The 22,994-nt window shown below is 47.9% G+C and overlaps 1 long non-coding RNA gene across 3 annotated transcripts; it reads left to right on the plus strand.

The window, feature by feature from the left end:
- Positions 1-2,476: 2,476 nt before the first annotated feature.
- On the plus strand, positions 2,477-18,750 carry LOC116950272 (uncharacterized). Of its 3 annotated transcripts, XR_004403983.2 has the most exons (3): positions 2,477-4,639; positions 10,072-10,135; positions 16,622-18,750. It is a non-coding gene; the product is annotated as an uncharacterized LOC116950272 (long non-coding RNA). The 3 variants fall into 3 exon arrangements; XR_012946320.1 differs by lacking the exon at positions 2,477-4,639 and having other exon boundaries at positions 6,131-10,135; XR_012946321.1 differs by lacking the exons at positions 2,477-4,639; positions 10,072-10,135 and adding an exon at positions 14,261-16,511.
- Positions 18,751-22,994: the final 4,244 nt, after the last annotated feature.

Raw genomic sequence — 22,994 nt, forward strand, 5'->3', positions numbered from 1 at the left:
TTTGTCTCTCCAGTGGCGATGTTCACACACAACACCAGTTACGCGTTTGAGGCTGAGTCGACCTAGGGGAGGCCCAAGACCGGTTCAAATAATCGTCACCGGTGGTGGCCGTGAGCGGGAATCAAACTCGTGTCGCCGGGTTTGTAGCGCAGCGCGCTAACCACTACACTACAATGCGTTACGCTTCCACATGCACGGGTCACGTGACAGATTTGACGTTACAGCTCACTTGCCGTGCAAAAAAAATATGCATTATTGAGCTCCCCCCCCCCCCAAAAGAAAAACCCACAAAAGTGTATTTTAATATTTTTTGCATTGTGTACAGTTTGGAAAGTACCCACATGGCAAATTTCACGTTTGTTGCATGTCGGGAAGTAAGCTAAACATTTTGAACAGACACACATTCACAACTTTGCCTTTTATATATATGGAGATATTAATCATTTGGCGGGACCCCGGGGTCCCGCAAAAATCAGGTTAATAATTATTTTTCTTCAGTCCACCCACTCGTGATCCCGACAGCAATGCGCCGCCCGCCCAGACTTGCGCCAACAAGCGCCAGCAGGCGGCGATCACCACGATGGGCACCACCCCACCGGCTAAACGCAAGCCCTGGGGGGTGTCCGCCGCAATCGCGCGTGGCGACGACGCCCTCCGGTCAGCCGTCGATCCTCAGCTGCTTTGCCAAGGCGAGCCCGCCCTCCAGGCAGTGAATTTAATGTGTTTATGTCATTTTTCAACTTTTTACGAAACTTAGTGCCCCGAGTAGCTCTCGACGAGGCCAATCGATTGACACTAATTTTGTTGTCGGTAAGGCAAGACTCGTGTCGCTACGCGGTTTTTCCCATCCCGGGGCAGTGATGGGACCCCGGGGTCCTGCAAATTGCTTCATATGGAGATGTTTCGGCTTGGGTCTAATTGTCCTCGCTCAACTGACGTTGGCTGTAATTGGCCACGGTCCAGTTACGTTGTGGCAAGCTTCGGGGCCACTTCCTGGAGTCGCGGAGTTCTGCCATTTCATAAAAGCGTGTTTTTTAAAAAAGTTTTTTTAAAAATACATTATTTATATATTTTGTAATGGCTTCGGAAGGAAATAGAGAGAGAGCCGTGTCCGTAAATCGTATTTTTAACCAGGTAAGGCCCACTGTGCTATATGGCTCTCATTCAGAAGCGACCTGGCCACAAATGATAGCTTAACGAAGTGGCTTATCACGTGGACAGTTCTAGCAGCAGCCAAATACTAAACGAATGTTCGTAAATGTGGAGGGAAACCCCGGAGGACCCGGAGAAAAATCCACGCAAACACGGGGAGAGAGTGAGACATCCAAACTCCAAATAATACAGGCGTCAGGGGCGAGGGAGTTAACATCTCGCCACCGCGGCATGAACCCAAGGTCAAATTGTGCGATTGTTGTAGCTACAGTGAGGGAAAAAAGTATTCGTAGGTTTGCCCACTGACAAAGAAATGATCAGTCAATAATTTTAATGGTAGGTTTATTTGAACAGTGAGAGACAGAATAACAACAAGAAAATCCAGAAAAACGCATGTCAAAAATGTTATAAATTGATTTGCATTTTAATGAGGGAAATAAGTATTTGACCCCCTCTCAATCAGAAAGATTTCTGGCTCCCAGGTGTCTTTTATACAGGTAACGAGCTGAGATTAGGAGCACTCTCTTAAAGGGAGTGCTCCTAATCTCAGCTTGTTACCTGTATAAAAGACACCTGTCCACAGAAGCAATCAATCAATCAGATTCCAAACTCTCCACCATGGCCAAGACCAAAGAGCACTCCAAGGATGTCAGGGACAAGATTGTAGACCTACACAAGGCTGGAATGGGCTACAAGACCATTGCCAAGCAGCTTGGTGAGAATGTGACAACAATTGGTGCGATTATTCGCAAATGGAAGAAACACAAAAGAACTATCAATCTCCCTCAGCCTGGGGCTCCATGCAATATCTCACCTCGTGGAGTTGCAATGATCATGAGAACGGTGAGGAATCAGCCCAGAACTACACGGGAGGATCTTGTCAATGATCTCAAGGCAGCTGGGACCATAGTCACCAAGAAAACAATTGGTAACACACTACGCCGTGAAGGACTGAAATCCTGCAGCGCCCGCAAGGTCCCCCTACTCAAGAAACCACATATACATGCCCGTCTGAAGTTTGCCAGTGAACATCTGAATGATTCAGAGGACAACGGTGAAAGTGTTGTGGTCAGATGAGACCAAAATGGAGCTCTTTGGCATCAACTCAACTCGCCGTGTGTGGAGGAGCAGGAATGCTGCCTATGACCCCAAGAACACCATCCCCACCGTCAAACATGGAGGTGGAAACATTATGCTTTGGGGGTGTTTTTCTGCTAAGGGGACAGGACAACTTCACCGCATCAAAGGGACGATGGACGGGGCCATGTACTGTCAAATCTTGGGTGAGAACCTCCTTCCCTCCGCCAGGGCATTGAAAATGGGTCGTGGATGGGTATTCCAGAATGACAATGACCCAAAACACACGGCCAAGGCAACAAAGGAGTGGCTCAAGAAGAAGCACATTAAGGTCCTGGAGTGGCCTAGCCAGTCTCCAGACCTTAATCCCATAGAAAATCTGTGGAGGGAGCTGAAGGTTCGAGTTGCCAAACGTCAGCCTCGAAACCTTAATGACTTGAATAAGATCTGCAAAGAGGAGTGGGACAAAATCCCTCTTGAGATGTGTGCAAACCTGGTGGCCAACTACAAGAAACGTCTGACCTCTGTGATTGCCAACAAGGGTTTTGCCACCAAGTACTAAGTCATGTTTTGCAGAGGGGTCAAATACTTATTTCCCTCATTAAAATGCAAATCAATTTATAACATTTTTGACATTAAAATTATAGACTGATCATTTCTTTGTCAGTGGGCAAACGAACAAAATCAGCAGGGGATCAAATACTTTTTTCCCTCACTGTAGGATGAGAACTCGAGAGACCATGCTGGGAGTCTCATTTGCACCAGTGATCTGCAGCCATCAGTCTGCCAGTAGGAGGAGGAGGGGGGAGTCGCTGAGTAATTTGCGGTATAAATTTGTGAAATTGGTTAAATTCTCTGGACTCAGACGCCGGCACACAATGACCTACCCTTGCGAATGACGTCGACGTCACGGGATCTTTAACGTCCACTCCGAAGCAGACAGCGCGCGGTTTTGTTATGGTTATTACACACCGCCGTAGTATTAACCAGGGCGGCCGCTTGGATCCCGACTGCGAACCTCTGCGACAAAGCCGCGAACCTGGCAAACACCGCCACTAATGAAGCCATAAAAATACACACAGTGAAGCCCTAAAGATAACGGCTGATGGTCAGTTCATACATTGACGCTGAAATAAACACTAGGCACGTATATAATAGACGTAAAGTACACGCAACATTCCAGTGAGCCTTACGTGTGTGGTGAATAATCTGCTGCTTGTTGCTGAGCGATGTCTCTGCACGCAGGAGCCGTTGTACCACGTGGCAGGCCGAGTGGCCCACCACGGCACGTTTCGCCACTTGCTGCAGAAGTTCGCGGTTCGACCCTAACGGCCGCCCTGGTTAATATAACGCGGGTGCATTCATGAAAAATATATACTGTGCTGTGTGCCGTCAGCTTCAACGGTGGACATTGACGATCTCCCGTGATGTTATTGTCGGGGATGCTGCCCTCCGTCTCCCCGCTCCCTTGAGATCCGAGGCTCTCTTCTCCCGTACTCGGGGGAGGGTTACTGCCCTCCGGCTCTCCTACCTTCACCGTTGCTGCTCGAGGCATGGTCCGCGGCTGGCGCTTAGCCACCGGGGTCAGTCCACACACCCTCTACGTACCCAGGCACCAAGAAATCCGACGCCGCTACCTGCCCGGCGCCGCGCACCAATCACACGCGCGGGACTCGGGGTCGAGGGTCAGAGGGCAGGTCGCGTCCCCCGTGCGCGTGCAGCCGATTGGAGGAGGTACCCCGGAGCGGATTTGAAGGCCGTGTAAACAACCTCACGTGAGCGCCGCCCGTGCCCCCCTCGCCCTCGCTAACCACGAGCTACACCGTTAATCTTGCATACACATTGTTCGTTTGCCTCGCACGCACATTAGCTACGAGTCACACGTAGCGGCGAGCGTACCCAAACAGGTAGAATACCCGCTGGTGCGCAAACACAGGGCACTCCACCGAGCAGTCGGGTGCTGGCACGCCAGCGATCAGTCGGGTGTAAGTACAGTGCACCCCGGCGATCCGACTCACGACACCCCACCCTCCTCTCCGCACTCACAGAGACAACACGACACGGTTTATCCTCGACTGACGATTTATTCCCCGTGAATAAACAAACCAAGCTACGCGTGTCAGTGTGGGTCAACAGGGCAGGTATAGCCTACCCCCCGGTGACTCAGTCTGTCTTGCCTCTCGCTCCACTTACTCTCCCCGAGTTATTAAGCCCAAACTCGCCTCTCTCTTACGTATTCGCGGCTCTACTCCGATGTGCAGGAAGCCGTGGAAGGGCGATGCTGCACGTAGTCTTCGTGGGGAACGGGGCCTGGCTGCGCTGGGACTCGTCTCACGGACGATCCAGTGGCTGGCGCGATCACTCCTCCGATCTTGACCCCTTGAAGAACACGACTGCTCCTCACTACCTGGTCCACCCCCTTTTATTGCCCTTACATCAAGGGCAACGCGATGCCAGTCCCCTGGCCTCTCGTCCAATCAGGAGCCTCGGATTTCCCGCTTGTTTGATTAGCGGATTAGTGCTCTTTCCGACGTCCGCTTTTTGCCCCTTTGAACAAGCGCACACGTCCTACGCGGAGAGGCGGGCCCCATGTCTTCCCCGCCGCTCGTTACTCTGCCCCACCCTCTACCTGCCTGCTGGTCCGTGTCGAGTGTGGGTGTTTTCTATCCGCGGTGGCTCAGCAGCCCCCGCCGTGACCACGTGATTACAACCCAAGTCACGGCGCCGCGGTGCGAGTCAGCCTCGGGGGAGGTCGCCCAGTTCCCTGGTCGCAGGAAACTGTGAAGATTGGTCTCGTGAGGGGCTTCTGGGTGAAAACCTTCCGGCCAGGTGACCTCCCCTCGGGGCTCTACGTGGGGTGTGTGTGTGTGTGTGTTCATGTGGGGGCTCTGTGTGTGTGTGTGTTCAGGTGGGGGCTCTGTGTGTGTGTTCAGGTGGGGGCTCTGTGTGTGTGTTCATGTGGGGGCTCTGTGTGTGTGTGTTCAGGTGGGGGCTCTACGTGGGGGGTATGCATGTGTTCAGGTGGGGGCTCTACGTGGGGGCTCTGTGTGTGTGTGTTCAGGTAGGGGCTCTACGTGGGGGGTATGCATGTGTTCAGGTGGGGGCTCTACGTGGGGGCTCTGTGTGTGTGTGTTCAGGTGTGGGCTCTACGTGGGGGGTATGCGTGTGTTCAGGTGGGGGCTCTACGTGGGGTCTCTGTGTGTGTTTGTTCAGGTGGGGGCTCTACGTGGGGGGTATGCGTGTGTCCAGGTGGGGGGGGGGGGGGGAGGAACGAGCAGCGTCGGCCCCGTCGCCCGGAGGTGGCGGCGTGGCGGCCACTGGGTCGGCCGAACGGCCTCGCTGCTGCGGCCTCCCAGCGGCGTGCTCGGCCTCGGGGGGCGGCTTTGCTGCCGTGGCCCCCACGTTCTTCGACCAGGAGGCGGCCATTGTGCGTCAGCCTCATCGGTACAAATTTCCAAATTTTAAAAATGACGCTGCAAATTAGCGATCAATTAGATGAACACAATCGTCTCCGCCTGTGGCACTCGTGCTCTTTGAAATAACATGTGCGACCACGAAATGCACTGGTGATGACGATGATTATAGATGCGCTGCGAATTGAATGTGCATTATTTACATCTGATTATGGCACAACGTGCACATGCAATCAAACGCGTGCGTGATTATTGCAGCGAGTCAATATCCATTGATTATTACGCCCACCACAATACACGACGCTCGAGTTATGGATTCATGCAGCGCTGTTGCTGGGCTTGTGAACGGAAATCAAAACAACAAAGGCAGTCTCACACACACGGCGGCTTGGCGCGTTTCACCCGCGACTCTTGGGGCTTTCCCGATGTGTTAACGCAGCTTTCACCTTTGGGATTTAGAGTTTTACAAAACATGTAAAACGTGGCTTTGGTGGGAATTAAGTCCCAAACCCAATCTGTTTGCTCCTCTTGCGTGAGTCCCATCCCCGCCCCACACTATAAATGCAGATGCGTTTATACCATTTCACAGTTCAATAATTATTATCGTCAGCTTGAAACGGCACGCAGACACGTGAACAATTCGTTGTCCGCAATGCACTTCTTTAGGAACTGCTGATACAAAGCACCCGTGTGCTTTTTACACACCTGAGTGTCTGTCGTTTGTAACGTATGGCTTCATCGGCCTGTTGTGATCGGCTTTTGTCGTCATTGACAGAAATGATTACAGTCAGCGTGGGGCGCGGTAGTGAAGCGGTTAGTGCCCTGTGCGATGAATTGGCCGCCCGAGTTCGATTCTGAACCGGTCCTGGGCCTTCCCGAGGTAGACTCAGCCTCAAATGAGTATCAGGTGCGGCGTGTAAACATTGCCACGAGGGAGACAAAGGCGGCCGGGGGAAATGTTGGCCACCCACCCCCTGTGCGCCGTTCCGGCCTTCATAGGTACTCGCTAACAGCACTTTCCCCAACAGTCTGTTAAGGTTATATGGGGAGGGGGGGGGGGCTTTGTCTTTGGTGGTCTGCACCACCGCTCAATGCGTACACCAACTTGAGATGTCTTTGTTATTTTACGCATTTGTGGGTTGGAGTGGTGGCGCAATGGTTAGCGAAAAGCAACATGCACCTGAGTCACCCGAGTTCAATTCCCACCCTCGGCCAACGAAGTGGCGAGGTGAGATCCCCTCCATTACCAACCCATACTCACCAGGGTGGTGAAGTATGGTCACACAAACTCTAGGAACGACACGGTGAGTGGAGGCCTTCATGCAGCTGTGGACTGATAGAAAGCTCTCGATTAACCATCAATGAAACAGTGGCAGGGACATCTCCAAAGATTCCAGGTTTAATGTTCGTCAAATCACAGTACCTTCATTGTTGTAACATCGCTTTTGTTTATGAACCGAGGCTTCCATTCACCCACTCCCCCCCTACCTGAAGACGCACGCTTTGTGTAAACACAAAGATCCCCCGTATAACCTTCACATACTTTTGGGGCAAGTGCTAATAACGAGCAGCGCCTCTGAAGGCCGGCACGGTACACAAGGGGGTGGGTGGCCGGCCCCACACCTGACCGCCTTTGTCTCCCCAGTGGCGATGTTTACACACTACACCAGGTACTCACTTGAGGTTGAGTCGACCTAGGGGAGGCTCATTTCACATGATGTTCGTTACTGGTGTTGGCCGTAATCGGGAATCGAACTTGGGTCGCCGGGTTCGTAGCGCAGCGTCGCTCTAACCGCTCGCCACACCCACCACGATCACACTCTTTGCACCAATTACAATTCTCAATCGGTGTAAACCGCGAATACAAACTGCGAACACGGTTTAAGGTAAAATACATGGCACAAAAGTCCCCAAAAAATCCACGTGTAAATCCTGTACAGTGTAACAGGTCCCTGCAGGGTGGGCTGGTAGGAACATTGGAATTTTGCGCAATTTTATTTTTACACCCCAACAGCACGAGATTTCACTTCGTAAAGTATTGAAAGGGGACGGACGGACACATGAATCTATTGCAGGCTGGTACACTCAGTTTACAACTTCGTTCCTACCAGTATAACATCAAAGCATTGATATTCTTGGTTCTTTCGGTAAAGTCACGTAGAAGGGAAACACTAAAATATTAAAATAATATTTTTTCAAATTTTCTTGCTGTGTTTTTCACACTTCATGATGATTGCTTGTGTTGCAGTCGAAACGTCGTGAGAATTTTATTGTTTTATATTTTTATTGTCTCCCTTCTACGTGACTTTACCGAAAGAACCAAGAATATGAATCCCTGCAGTCACGAAAGCTTTAAATCAAAATCAAAGCATTGCTTTGTAACTAGGTAAAGGCGCAGCCCTGCAATTGCTCGCTTTTGTCACTGCTTGTGGAAGTGCCTCACCGAGTAGACGCTCTCTCGAGTCCGCTCTGGGGGGTATTTGGCCTACTCTTCCATGCTGGCCAGGCATCTTGTAAGAGACGGAAGCACCCACACGTTACCGCACCACACGCGCCCTGCTGTGGTGTCCTCCCCATGGATCCTGCTGCTGCTGCTGCGTGGACACAGGTGTCTCTCTACTGCTGCGCCGGGAGGTGGAGTCGAACCGTTGGGCTGTGGATTGCGAGTCCAGTGACGCTGCCAAACGTTGCTCCACCACGCCGTAGGCCCCCAAGCCACGGCTGAGCCACAGCACGTCTATTTTTGTTGTCCTATATACGGGCAGATCTCTGATTGGCGATGTCGTCGGGCGTGCCATATTATTGTACTGTACTATCACTGCGTCCAGAGGCCATGCTAAACACGGCCCCTCAACGGAAGCTGCCCCATTGTAGAGAAATGCAGGGGTGTTTTTTTAACTTTCTTTAAAGCTGTCTCAAAGCAGAAACATTCCACAGCCACGTTTGCAAATATCTGTGGATTTAACGCAGAGGTTTGAAGCAACAACCCCGCATTGTACATTATCAGTTCAGTTTAGTTCAGTTCAGTTTATTTTGGTATAGACCTGTGAGCCATTCGGCTCTTGAATCGGGTGCAACCACAACAAACAAGAAAAACATCTTAAAGTGACTATGTGTGACTGTGCAAACAGAAAATCCATGGAAAAAAACCCAGCAAAAATATTCCTGAAAAAAGCACCGTACACCAACGCTGTGTGCAAAAAAATCCCAGTGGGATGCAAGTCAACAACAACAAAAACAACCACAATAAAACTTAGATTAAGGCCATCAGTCTAACTCCGTACTACAACAAAACAAACATGTCCAAACCAAAAAACGTTTTCCAAATCACCAAAAAATAAAGCCGTAATTGTAACGTAACAGTGATCACAGGGACTGTGATCGAATTTTTACAATAAACTACATAAATAACATGTAACACCAAATCGTAGAGTAAGGTGACAACTTCGACGCTCGGTTGGTGAACCCCTCTCGACGTTGCATCTCTCTGTTTGGCAAAGAGCACAGCTGACTATGGCTTCACGCTGCGTTACACGAACTATGAACTCAACTATATATATTTTACATTTTACCAGGTAAAGTCCACCGAGTTACGCAACTCCTTTGCAGACCTGGCCACACGTGACAGCTCAACGAAGCGGCTCGTCGTCGTGTGGAAATTCATAGCAGCCAAACACTCGAAACGCGTGACGATGTTGCTGATTCTAAATATGGAGGGAAAACGGACGGACCCGGACCAAAAAAAATCCACGCGACCACGGAGAGAGAGACAAACTCCACAAACACAACAGGCGACAAGGTCGGGATCGAACCCACGGACCTCTTATATACCAGGCGAGGTAGTCAACATCTAGCCACCGTGATGATGAGAGAGACGGGCAAACTTCAAATATACAGCAGGCACCAGGGTCGGGATCGAACCCACGACCTCCGTAGACCAGGTGAGGTTGTTAACATCTCCAAACCACCGTGGCGCGCTGTGGTACAATAAAATCGGACTTTAATGGAATCACCGATCTTGCTGGTATTAGCCAATCAAATGAAGGGGGCACGGGTTACATCATTACTCGATCCAATATTTGCTTGCCAATGAATCGCCAGGACTGTGCGTTGCCTGCCAAATACAAAACTGCATCCATTGATCAATATATTTATTATTATTATATTTTGGTATTACAATTATGATGGATTGTTTGCGTCCGATTTTAAATGAAACTTAAGTCTGTTAGCACATTATTTAATGGTGTGCAGAGTTTAATGGTGTTTTTGCCTCCGATTTCATATAAAACTTGTCTGTTCATGCAATTGTTTAATGGTGTTCAAGATCGCAACTAAATCTATGGACTCTGTTGCGGGTCGTGGCTTTGCTTATGAATCGCATAAGAAAGGCATTGGATCGTAACCCTTTTGCTTTTCTTTTTATTTCCAGAGACAATTCAAAGCTTTGACTTTCCGACGGCACCCGTGGGCCTCTGCCACAGACCTTCACCCAGGTAATTCCTGGTATCCTACTTATATATATACACACACACGTCTCAAAACTGCGTGATAAAATGGGGTGGACACGTGAGCATATTCTAAAATATTTACAGCATGGCATCATGCCCCTTCTGCACAATAGGCAGCAAAGATGTCAATTGAAGAGATGTACAAAAACTTGGAAAACGTTTTCAATGACGCACACATGCTTGGGTTCGCTGCTGTGTGAACGAGATAGAGAAAATTGAAGTTCTGAGTTGGTGCTATGACGTTTCTGGACATTGGGGGCTGTCGAAAACGCAGCTGGTCATGACTAGAAACACTGCAAAGGGATGAAAGAGGAAGCTATGGGTTGAAAGCTGCGATGATTGCCAAAGACAGCGGTCCATTCAGACAGTGCCTCCACCACTCAGGCCCATGGTGGCATTATAACCTTGGCAGCTGGTGGCCATTGATCTTGTGAACATGCCAAAAACAGACAACGTTAGCAGATAACTGTTGACGTCGACGCGTCTGCTTAGCAAATTCGTCATCGTTAACGCATTCCCTGACAAAACCGCCGACACAGTTGCAAAGGCATTAGTGAGCCTGTACCGATGATTTGCAAAGGCCTGTGTGCTTTCTTGTCAGATGGACAACTTTTTTGCAATGCTCTAAATGACAGTCTTGTGAGCATACTAAAGATCGAGTATGTCAAGACCTGGCCGTACACACCGCAGACAAACGGGCAGGCAGAGAACACAAACAGGACTATGAAGTTTCTGTTGAGGAAACTTGCGCGAGCGGATCTTAAAAATTGGGATAATGGAGACTATCTAGAGTCTGCGTCATTTGCTTTAACATGCCTCCACAGATGTCTTCAAAAATTTCCCCTTTCGAGATCATGCACCGTTTTTCCGCATATTATGGAATGCTTTCTTTGTAAATATGAACATGTACATACTTATCTTAATTATAATTGTCTTCAACATCTTCTTCGCACTGCCGGCACAAACAGCTTTAAAATAAATTTCTCGTTTGGAAAACGTGATCACCCACACATGGATGTCCCACGTCGTGTCCTCGCAGACACGGGATGTGTGTTGTGTTGTGTTGTTGGATTACTCTTTCTGCCAACCATTAGAACTAAAGCAGCTCATAAATGTCACCCATTTCGCATTCAGTGCATGTGCACTATCATAGGAATTCGAATTGATCGTAAGTCGACAGTCGCATTTTGAGACCATTACCGCTAAAAAAAAAGTTTAACTGGCCTTATGTCAGCAAGCAATTTCATTGATGGATGTAAACTTGTAAAGTTGAATCACTCTAATCAGTGCAATCTGTTCCAGGTGTTACCATTTTGCGTTATTTAAAATACATTGATAAGTCTCAGATTGCACAAGCTGTTTATATTACATTTGAAACTATTCCAATTGGATCTTTGCAGCACTTACACATTGATACGTTTCAAACAAAATTGCCGTCACACTGCGCGAAATTGTCCACGTGCACATAGTTTTGAACAATTCGTTGCACGTTGATATTATTGCTAAAACCTTTATTGACTTACTGCGAGTGCGACAGGGTATAATATACTCAGACAACACGCACGAGCCATGCATGTATTTATAAGTGCCGTAGCTCGTACCGGACATTGTTGTTTTGATCATTTTTGTAAAAATAATGATAAAAAGTTGCCGAAAGCGGTAATGGTCACACAATGCATAGACGTCACTGAAACGTACATTTGTTCCATTCGATAATTAATTAATTAGCATTTAGAGGATGGCCATTAACGTTAGTGATGTGCACAATGGCTAAATACGTGGAAGCTGTTTGAAAACAAATCTATAAGTTGGACATGCGTTAAGTCAAAGTTACCTTCCACTTACAAATGCACGTGCACTAGCAGCTGTCCATGACAACAACTTGTAATTATTTTGATATCGCGCTGTTAGTTACAGTGGGTGGTGGCGGGACAATGATAGAGCAAACGTAAGACAATTTGTATAATATGATATCTATCTCAAAATGTAATTAAAGTGTAGTAGACTCGTGGCAAGTGAGAATTGTGATGTGAAAGTATTGTTGGCACCTCTGCGCTTCTGCTTATTTCACGTGAGTTTCCTTTTACAGGCTGGGCTAGCTGGAAGACATAGGCGGGACTTTTTTTCGCTAAGAGTACGACAGAGAAATGATCAGTGTGTCATTGTTCTTTGTCACGGGTTCAAGTGTTATGACAGGCTAACAACTGACAGGCTTACACCTGTAATGAGTTAAACGATGACGTCACCCTGCTGCTCTATTTAAGACCGGGAGCAAGCGAGGGCTTTACCAATCTGGCGAATTGCCCGATGATGCTGGATTTAATTACCAGCGAAACGTCGTACTCAAACTGTAAATGTTGTGGATTCACTCTTCAACACACCGGTGGGCTAAAGTAGTGAACTATTTGTCTTTTGTCAACATGACACTCTTTTGCTGATTGGCCGTGTCGGGTGGTGGAGGGTTACGACACATTTATAAATAACGCGATCTAACCCAAAAACCTTTATTATGAATAATATTGGTCGCGAAAGCCTACTACGTGTTAAACTTACTCCTGTTAACATGACCACGTGACACCTGCTGGCCTGGGAAGGGATACAGACACAGAAGTATCAGCCAATCAGGGAAGAAGGCGTGTTGTATAATTTGGGTATTGAAAATTTAATGAAAATAGTAATAATTAAATGAAATTTTGGAATATGCGTAATTGTCCGGAATGATGTTAATTGGTGTAATTATGCGCTTACATTCTACTAATCAGGGATGTGTAATCGTATTAAGTGATGCAATTGCATGCGATTATGACAATGCAAGCCGTTATGATAATTAGGCCCTGCCTCGCTGACGAGGGTAGTATTATCAATCGGGATCGTACAATTAATTGTATGAAGTTATGCAGGTGTGATGTAAGTATGCCAGATTAAGCTCGGCTTCGTTGTCTAGGTTCGTATTATCAATCGGTATAATACAATTATTCTCGCTTTAACATTTACTGATTGTCTTAGTGTTTTTATATCAGGTCTCCAAATTCAAATCTCACCGTAGGATACAGTTCTTATAATTAAGATCATTACGCATGAACTTTGGAAGTCACCACTCAGACACTTCTGGGTTAAGCAATTTTAATTTCTAAACAAAAACATAACACTCTAATATGCGAACTCTTATGCTTGGAATTGTCAACACAGTACTCCTGGAGATGTTCTCCTCATCGATCCATACATTTAACCCTCAATGATCACGTTGTTAAACTGGGTAACATAGTAATTGATTAATTCCTTAGAGTAACGCGAGCATATACGGTGATAGGAAAAAGTCCTTAAAAATTCATGCAACGATATTCATATGAAGGCACTAAAGAAACATGTCCCGAAGGCAAAGTTATACGGCAATTAATTCATTGGGAAGATTATGTAATTACGAAATGTCTTGGAACAATGGTGTGCGACAGTGTGCCTGCTTCAGCAAATGCTTATCAATTGGCTGAGGCTTCAATTCATTCGCGGGCAAGATTCTGTGATCAAAAGAACTATTTCAACACAATATTCTCCCTGTGAGTGTGTAGATTCGTAACGTAGGTTTCTAAACGTTTAGTTTAATCAATGAATTCATTGGTAATATTCTTGGTTCTTTCGGTAAAGTCACGTAGAAGGGAAACAATAAAATAATAAAAATATAAAACAATAAAATTCTCACGACATTTCGACTGCAACACAATCAATCATCATCAGGTGTGCAACACAAGCAATCATCATCAGTCGAAACGTCGTGAGAATTTTATTGTTTTATATTTTTATTATTTTATTGTTTCCCTTCTACGTGGTGACTTTACCAAAAGAACCAAGAATATGAATCTCTGCAGTTACGAAAGCTTTAAATTATTGGTAATAGTTATGGAATTAAGAGAAAAAATAACGACTAAAATACTTCTAAATGACTGTATCCACGTAACTCAATGGGCCGCAATGTTCTTCGTTATCAGCTAGTAGTTGACGCACTTATCATGAGTCTTCTTGTAAGTGTTAATGTGCGAGTGTTGTTGATCTTCTTGCGTTAAGCAAACGCCGAGGTTGGGCATCCCTTGCGGAGCGGTGAGGGTGTGAGGGTGGGCGTGTCTTACAACGGTGGGCGTGTCTTACAACGGTGGGCGTGTCTTACAACGGTGGGCGTGTCTTACAACGGTGGGCGTGTCTTACAACGGCTTCGTTGCTTTTTCTTGCTCGGGGCGTCGGCTTAGCGGCCCGTCCACTGTCAGATACCGGCTCTTTCCACTGCTGGAGGAGCTGCATCGGCACCTTGCTTGTCCTTGAAGATGCTCGGTCACGCTTGCCGCTGGTCCGCTGGCAGCAGCAGGCTCCTTCCACTGCTGGAGGAGCTGCGCCGCACACGCCCTCTTCTTGAAGATGCTCGATCGCGCTCGCCGCTGGTCCGCTGACAGCAGCAGGCTCCTTCCATTGCCGGAGGAGCTGCGCCCCACGCGCTCCCTCCTGCCCCGTGCTCTTTGTCGATGCCCGATTGCGCGTGCGGCTCGTTCGCTGGTGGCAGACACCCTTGCTCGGTGGCGCTGGTTCTCTGTGATGCTGGCTTGGTCGATGCTTGGGCTTTCCACCCTTTCTCCCGGATGCTTGCTCGTTGGTGCTCGTTATTCTATTGCTAGGCTGTAGCTGCTTCTGCTTGTGGGAGCTGGCACTCAGGATAGAATGACTTTGAGCGATACTTCTTCCGTCAGCTCTGAACTCGTGTTCGGCGACACATCGCTACTCGGCAAGCCTCCCCATCCCTGGTTGACTGCAGAGTCTCACCCCGGAGCTTGCCGCTCGCCGCCCTCTTCTGTCGCTCGCCGAGCTGTCCCTTGCCGAGCTGTCCCTTGTCGAGCTTAAATGTGTGTGTCGTGTTGCTGTTTATATCCGAAAAATCTCCCCTCTGCGCGTCTCTTGCGAGAGAATAAAAAAGATGCTTACTCCGTCATGCTCTCCCCCCGCGGCTGCGCCTGATTGCCCCCCTCCCCTCTCCTCTTGGTGACCCCGGGTTGCTTTACATCAAATTGATGTTTGTTTGCACTCCCAACCCCTCTCTTCGTGGTGTCTGCTAAGGGAGGGGACGCAACTTTCATACGTATTTATGGCTACCATGTGTTTGTGTCAAATTGTTGGAAGACAAAGGCGGCCGCGGAGGCTCTGATTTCATGGAATACATATTATCTGGTCTTGTGTGTTTGACCTATTTTCTTGTATCTCTTTTGAGTTACCCTTGGTCTAATCTCTTGTGATTATTATTTGGTTTATGTTTAACCAAGATTTGTAATGTCATTAGATGTTACCTCCGGTATTTCAAGGGTTTGCCAAGCTTTGTTATAAGTCTGTGTTACCGGGGATCGGTGTTTTATTCTCGAGTTATATTTTGACATCCCAAGGCTGGAGATATAACCAAGCCCTCACTTTCTTGACTTCCAGAATTCACATTCTTTGGTTCTCTTGGTGAAGTTACATAGATAGAAATATACAATAAGAAACAATATGTGAGTTGAATAAGGGTGAAATAAAATAAGTAACAATAAAGCCACTAATATAGACTGCAGTCTATCATGTCGACTTATTCTTATAGCCAAGCTTAAACTTTTTCCGTACAAAAAAAAAATCAGTTATAATGTCCGTTTGCCCTGTGCTCTGTATCCGTGCCTGTGATTCTGGATATTTGTTTTGTGAACTGTCCAAAGCGCCAAGCAGGTCATGGCATGCGGTCCTTTGGCAATCTGGAGATTTTGCAGATCGTCATTAACCTCCCTTTGCCCCGGAGTTTATTATTTAATGGCCTTTTACGACCTCCAAATGCATGGTGCTTGTGGGAGGTAGCGGATTTGAGGGTCTTTTATTTATTTATTTGATCGATTATTATTAAAAAATATATATATTGCCAAAATCATTATTAATATCAATTTTGGGAAAATGCCTATATATACAACAGGCGTATCTGGGGCTAAAGTAACAGGTAGGGTCAGCCGAGATGCTCTGAGAACCAGCTTGAAGGTTCCACGAGAGGGCGTGGCCAAGGGCGGGGCCTAGCCACGCCTGGGGGGATATAAAGAGGAGCGGACCCGGAGCATGGAGCTCGGTGGGTCCTGGGTCCTGGCTGTGTTGCTGTTCACCGATATCGCTCTCCATCGTCCGACCACGTGGATGATCTCCTGCGTGGGCGGAGATGAGTGAGGGCGAGGGGACCACGCCGAGTGATCAGCTGTGCATGTTACCAGTAGAGGTGTTATTGCCTAGAGTTATATTCATTACACAAGCACCCAGCAGCAGCAGCAGCAGCAGAACAGTGGCACAGGCAGCAGCAGCGAGTAGGGCAGTGGAGCCGGCTGTGAGTACAGTAAACCTGCAGTTCATGCTCACTTCACTATGTTCGGCTCTTGAAATGTGGTGAATGGAATGTTAAGATGACAGAGTGTGGTTTTCTCCCTGTGTTGGCAGGCACTCCTGGCCGGGAGCAGCTGCAGGAGCCAGAGCCAACGCATAGAGTGGCGTCGTGTGGGGGTACCAGAGGGAGCGGGGATCCAGCCCAGTCCTCTCTACCCTAAAAAAAACTGCTGCCAGCTGAAGCTGTGCATGAAACATGCCCTGTGAGCTGGAGAGAGAGAGAGAGAAACTCGTGGTTTTGGGCGCGGTCCTTTGTGTGGAGCCAGGAACCACCACAGCGTGGTCAGACCGGTGTGCGAACAGGTTTCGAGGAGAACACGCCAACCAGGAGTAGGGAATCTCAGGATATTGATCGACGGACCTCCCACGTGATTGGCCCAGGGACGAAATGATAGACTGAGCAGCCCTATAAAAGGGGTGCCCGCATCGGCAGTGGGGGCTCAAGGCAGAAGCAGCAGTGGCGGCGGCGGCGGCGGTGGTGGAGGCGGCGGTGGTAGCGGTGACGGCGGCAGCAGGAGTGGCTGGGCGAGCTCCCACCCTCAAGCAGCGACACGAGTGAGGACCAGGGGATCATCACTGTAAGTAGCAGTTGAGGGCTGTCTCCAACCCTACAGAATAGATAATTCATAGGGAAACATTAGGTGACAGTTATTGTTATATGTTTCCAGTGGCCGACCTGGGGATTGAACCAGGGCAGATGGGACTTCTGGGATAAAGCTGGACCATGCCAAGAGCAGCAGGAATGGGGGACCAAGTTGGCTGCAGCCTGGCACTGGCCAAGGGTGAAGTCGGTTACCATCTGGTGACCGGGGTGGCTGCTTGGCTGCCCACGGACATCTCCCACTGTCTGAAGAGGGGTTAGCAGGCGAGGGGTGGAAACCCCGGAGGGGGAACACGGGGCACTCTGTGAAGCCGAATTGCGTCGGGAAAGTGGATGACCCCCCCTTCCCCCAAAGCTTCTGTGCGAGTCTCTGGAAAGCGGTAGGGACATGAGGTGTGGTTGGATGTGTGTGGGTGATCTTGTGTTGATTCTTATTCGTTTGATGCTCTTTGTGGTAGCCTGCTCCCAGGCTATAACTCCTCTGCTTGGGGTGGTCGGTGTCAGCTTGGGTAGAAATAAAAGCTGGCATCCTTAACAGCCAGGTCTCCGAGTGGTCTAACACCAGCCCGGCATGATACACCCCAACCGTCAGCGCTCCGTGGTTAGGCAACGTGACGAGCTTCTGTGTTGGCCTGCCAGCTGAAGTTCAGTCGAGAAGATGTGTTATGCAGACATGGCCTCTGTGGACTCTGTGTGTATCAGGATTGTGTAGGGCCATAGGCGTGAGAAGTTCTGACTTTACGCAATATTATGTACATGGCTTTGTGGTTCTGTAGTGACATCGCAGATGTGACTGTATGGTGCCGGCCCTAGAGGGGCACGGGGTGCGATGCACCGTCATCGCGGACACCCCGTAGGTGGGTGTAGTACCAGCCCTAGTGAGGGCTTGGTGAGCGCTGGGATAGCGCAGTGGCACCACATGTGGCGTGCAGTGCTGCCACCTACCGGAGGGAGTGGGAGAGTGTCAGCCCAGGGACAGGGTTATCCTGGGCCATGGCACTCTGGTTGACCCCGAAGGCACGTGACCGGCAAAGTCTCCAGGGGGGCACCCAGGTGGGGGCTAAGGGGTGGTCACGTGTCCAGGGGAAAGTTGTCTCGAGAAGAGTCGAGAGAGAGCCAGAGCTCTCTCGAAGGTGGGCGGGTGCCAAGGGTGGAACCGGCTCCAACCCAGGAGCATATAAGCCGGGTCCCCACAGGGACCGCAGTCGTCGTTGCTACCGTCATCTGAAGATCTACATTCTACGTCAAGAAGAAGCCTCCAACACGTGATCCGGGACCCGAGCCGAGGTCCGGTCCGTTGTAGCTAACTCCCAGTGTGTTAGTGTAGTTAGCCTGGTGGTCCAACACTCTAGGCTGTTATCTGGTAAAGGGGCAAGCTACCCCTTTGTGTATTCGTGTTGGTGTAATAAATGTGTCGCCTCTAAGAAGTACGTCTGTGATCCAGTTGGGCCCACTACAGTTCTATTTCTCTGGGGTGTGTGGCACCATTTGAGGTGCTACTCACATCTCCCTTTTTGTGTTTGTCATTGCATTTATAGCGGCATGCTGTGATCTGTTAACCAAATGAAAACAAGTGTGACGACCTTTATTGTTTCCTCATTTGCTTCCAGAAATTAGGTAACCTCTAATGTCCACATGGTTCATCATGCGGACGCCTTGCTGCATGCACTGACCGAGTGAAGTTGAATACAAAATCTGACAGTCAAGTTGGAGGCCAGAATACACTTAATCGCAGCTATTATAAAAAATCGTACATTAGCATAACATTGATTTTTTAAGTAGACAAATTTATATTTTTACGGAGAAATTTAACACGGAACTTTGATCGACCATATGAACAAACTATTATCAACATCTACGTACAAAATCGGACATCAATATCGTTGTTTTCTATGATCTGTGGACCGCATATTAAAATCGGAATACACTGAATACCGGCTATGATAAAATCGTACATAGTATAACATTGATTTCTAAGCGTAAAAAAATAAATTTTTGAACAGGGATTTGCCACCGCATGAACAAACTACTATAAAAAGTTACGTACAATTCGGACACGAACACCATTGTTTTATATCTGTGAACCGTGGAATTTAACGTAAGATAAAATCGTACATTTTCAAGCCCGATCGACTTTGAGCTGGGTGGTGCCGGATCGCCTGAGCAGGATTCTAAACAATTATTCGGGATTCACGATCAACAATGACCATCTATGGGCAAAGACACGCCCCCTTCCATATATGGGGGGGGGGGGATGGGGGCGGGGAAATCTGACGTTATCGTCGTTACCGTGTTACAGCGCCACCTCATCACGCTGGCCATTGTGGGGGGGGGGAGGTGTGAAGGCGGATGTGCATAGACTTAAAGCCTCATTCTATCAGTGCATTGGATTTGTTGCATGTCCTTGTGGTGCCCACGCCAATGCTAGTTGAGTGCGACTGAAGGCAACCAGCAGGTCATTGTGCAGGTGTTTAAAGGGTCAAGGTCACTGCCCAGGTGTTTAAAAGGTCAAGGTCACTGCCCAGGTGTTTACAAGGGTCAAGGTCACCGTACCGGTGTTTACAAGGGTCAAGGTCACCGCGCAGTTTTTAAAGGGTCAAGGTCACTGTCTAGGTGTTTGCAAGGGTCAAGGTCACTGGCCAGGTGTCTACAAGGTCAGGGTCACCGTATAGGTGTTTACAAGGGTCAGGGTCACCGTACAGGTGTCTACAAGGGTCAGGGTCACCGTACAGGTGTCTACAAGGGTCAAGGTCATCGTACAGGTGTCTACAAGGGTTAAGGTCGCCGTACAGGTGTCTGAGAGAAAGTCGCGCTCTCTCCACGGCTGCTGCCCCGAGATGTCGCGGGCGCTGCCCCAGAGCAAGGAGGTGCTGCTGCAGTCGTTCAACAAGCGGCTCAAGGACGACGTGCGCTCCATCCTGGACAACTTCACGGAGATCATCAAGACGGCCAAGGGTCGTGAATGAAGAGTCCCCTGTGTGGGCTTCAGTGGGGCCGTCTGGTCGGGCAGCAGAGACACGAGAGGCCAAGAAACGACATTCAAGTCGTGGGCTGAGCTCAAGGAGGGCTAGCTCGAGCACCATCCTGCGGCGGGGAAAGGAGGCGGTGCAAGCGGTTCAGCCGAGCCCACAACAGCCAAGAATCTGCTGTCTGGGGGGGGGGTGGGCGCTGTTCAACTCTAGCACATGGGCGAGAAGCCATGCATCTGTGACGAGTGCGGCAAGTCGTTTTTCTCGCGCTCGGCCTACAAGTATATATATTTTTCTATTCCGCTTGTGTAAATCTGTATATACCCCGGATATTTAAAATATGGCTATTCTCCTGCTGTGTATCATACTGTTGTCCCTCCCGGCCATATCTAGTGCCACACTCAACTCTACAAACGGCTACCCTCGTTATTTTGCGTCAATACTTGTTGCTCGATTTGCCACTACACCTGCAAATAAAACATCTCATAGACACTTCAACACTCCATCATTGTATCCTTTTAAACCCTATCTTTGTCACATTACTTCACCAGCACTCCTTCCAAACTTCATTCTGCTTTTAAAAATAACACCATCTGCGAGCTGCTGCTATTCGTCCAAGCTTCGCCGCTCTTCATCCTTTCACAGAAAATACTTATGCAAACTGTTAATTCTACTTTTCTTATTTCTGGGTGGTATTGAGCTTCATCCTGGCCCAAATGAAAAGAACTCGTATAATTCTGTAGATTTTTCTGGCAGGAAAGGTGTTGGTGTTCTACGTGTCAACATCAGAGGGCTTGTGATTAAATTAAGTCAACTAAAACTAGAAGTGGCAAATCTTGACCCGGACATTTTTTGCCTAACAGAAACATTTCTCACTCCTGCCGTCAATGACTTGCAGATTACGGTTGAAAACTACAACCTTTTTCGGCTTGACCGAGGATCTAAAGGAGGTGGAATTGCCATCTATGTTCGTAATACTATTGCATGTTCACCAGCTCACTCCTTGTTTAAAAAATGTTGCTTTGAAGGTTTGGCTCTTAGAATAACTCTCCCAAATAATCAACAGATATTGGTAGTGTGCTGCTATAGACCGCCTTGTGGGAAGGATGTTGAAGCTGCATCGGCACTGAGAGAGCTTTTTGGGGGCCTCTCTAAAGGTGAAATAGTTCTAGTGGGTGATCTAAATTGGAATTGGCTAAACCCGCCGGCCATGGCCACAAATTTTACAGATGAATTTAACTTGTTTCAATTAATAAATGTCCCCACAAGACCCAACCTAAAAAATCCGGGACAGTCAACTCTGCTTGACGTCCTATTGACAAATGCCCCTCACAATTTCGCACTGACTGGTGTTGAGGGTAATAACCTTAGTGATTACTCCTTCATTTTTGGGGTGAGATCATCAGCCAGACCCAAAGCCCCCCCTAAAATTGTTGAGAAGCACTCATTGAGGCACTTCAGCACTCAGGCATTTACAAATGATGTGCTTCACTCGGATATTGATAAGGTCTGTGATATCCCCAACCTGACTACGGCTTGGGAGACTTTCAGGTACACGTTTCTCCAAATTCTTAACAAACATGCTCCGTTGGTTAGATTTAAAACTAAAGGCAACCGCCCACCATGGTATGATCCTTTGATTACAAAGCTCATGAAAACAAGGGACAAGGCTTGGGCATGTGCTCAGAAAAGTAATATGGTAAATGACTGGCTAGAATACAGGATTTTAAGGAATAGATGCGTAAAAAAATATACGGCATGCAAAAAATGCCTACTTTTCCTCCACTCTCCTGGAATCACATGGAAATGCCAGGATTTTTTGGAAAACAATCAAATCTATCGAAAAGGCATCCAAAACAGACAGTCTGCCCGTTGAGCTTAACCGAAATGGGGAATATTTTTCAGATCCCAAAAAAATAGTTGACAATTTTAACGTTCATTTTTCTGAAGCTGGTAATCTTTTTGATAATGTATTGGCAGTCACCCCTGCTCATGCAAATTCCTACACCCCTGTCCATACATTAAACGAATTTAGTTTCCAGCCAATCCACGAAAGTAATGTTCTGAAACAACTGTCCTACCTCAAAGGGTCCTCTACCAGAGCAGATAGTTTTCCCGTCTTTGCTCTACTAACTGTTGGTCACCTAATATACAAACCTATAGCCCATATTTTCAACCTGTCCATCAAAGAAGCATCAGTTCCTCTAGAATGGAAACATTCCTATGTCCGTCCACTTCACAAAGGGGGCCCTAAAGATGATCTCAATAACTACCGACCTATCTCAATTTTGTCCCCATTGATGAGAATTTTTGAAAAATTATTGAACTACCAAATTAGCAGTTTCCTGTCCACCAACAATCTACTACATCTAAAACAATCTGGGTTCCGAAAAAAATACAGCACCACATCTGCTGCATTAGACTCTTTGAATCAAATTTACAATAGCCTTGATAATAAGCAGTACTGTGCCTGTCTTTTTCTTGACCTGTCCAAAGCTTTTGATACAGTAGACCACAACACCCTGCTTAGTAAACTAAGTTGCCTCGGTTTTTCCGAAAACACAGTACAATGGTTAAAAAAATACCTCTTTTCTCGCACCCAAACTGTATTCACAGATGGTTGGAGGTCAAACAGTGTTAAGATAACAAAATAGGTTCCACAGGGTTCCATCCTCGGCCCCCTCTTGTTCTCTCTTTATGTCAATGACTTGGACACTGACCTGGATCATTCCAGGGTAAATCTTTTTGCAGATGACACGATACTGATTACTGCTGGCCGCTCTCCAGATGACGTGATTGCTAAGCTCCAGGGTGATTTCAGCAAACTACAACATCAGCTAGTTTCTCTTAAACTAGT

The sequence above is a fragment of the Petromyzon marinus genome, chromosome 38 (assembly GCF_048934315.1).
Source record: "Petromyzon marinus isolate PM22_M1 ecotype Great Lakes invasive population chromosome 38, UKy_Petmar_22M1.pri1.0, whole genome shotgun sequence".
NCBI lineage: Eukaryota > Metazoa > Chordata > Hyperoartia > Petromyzontiformes > Petromyzontidae > Petromyzon > Petromyzon marinus.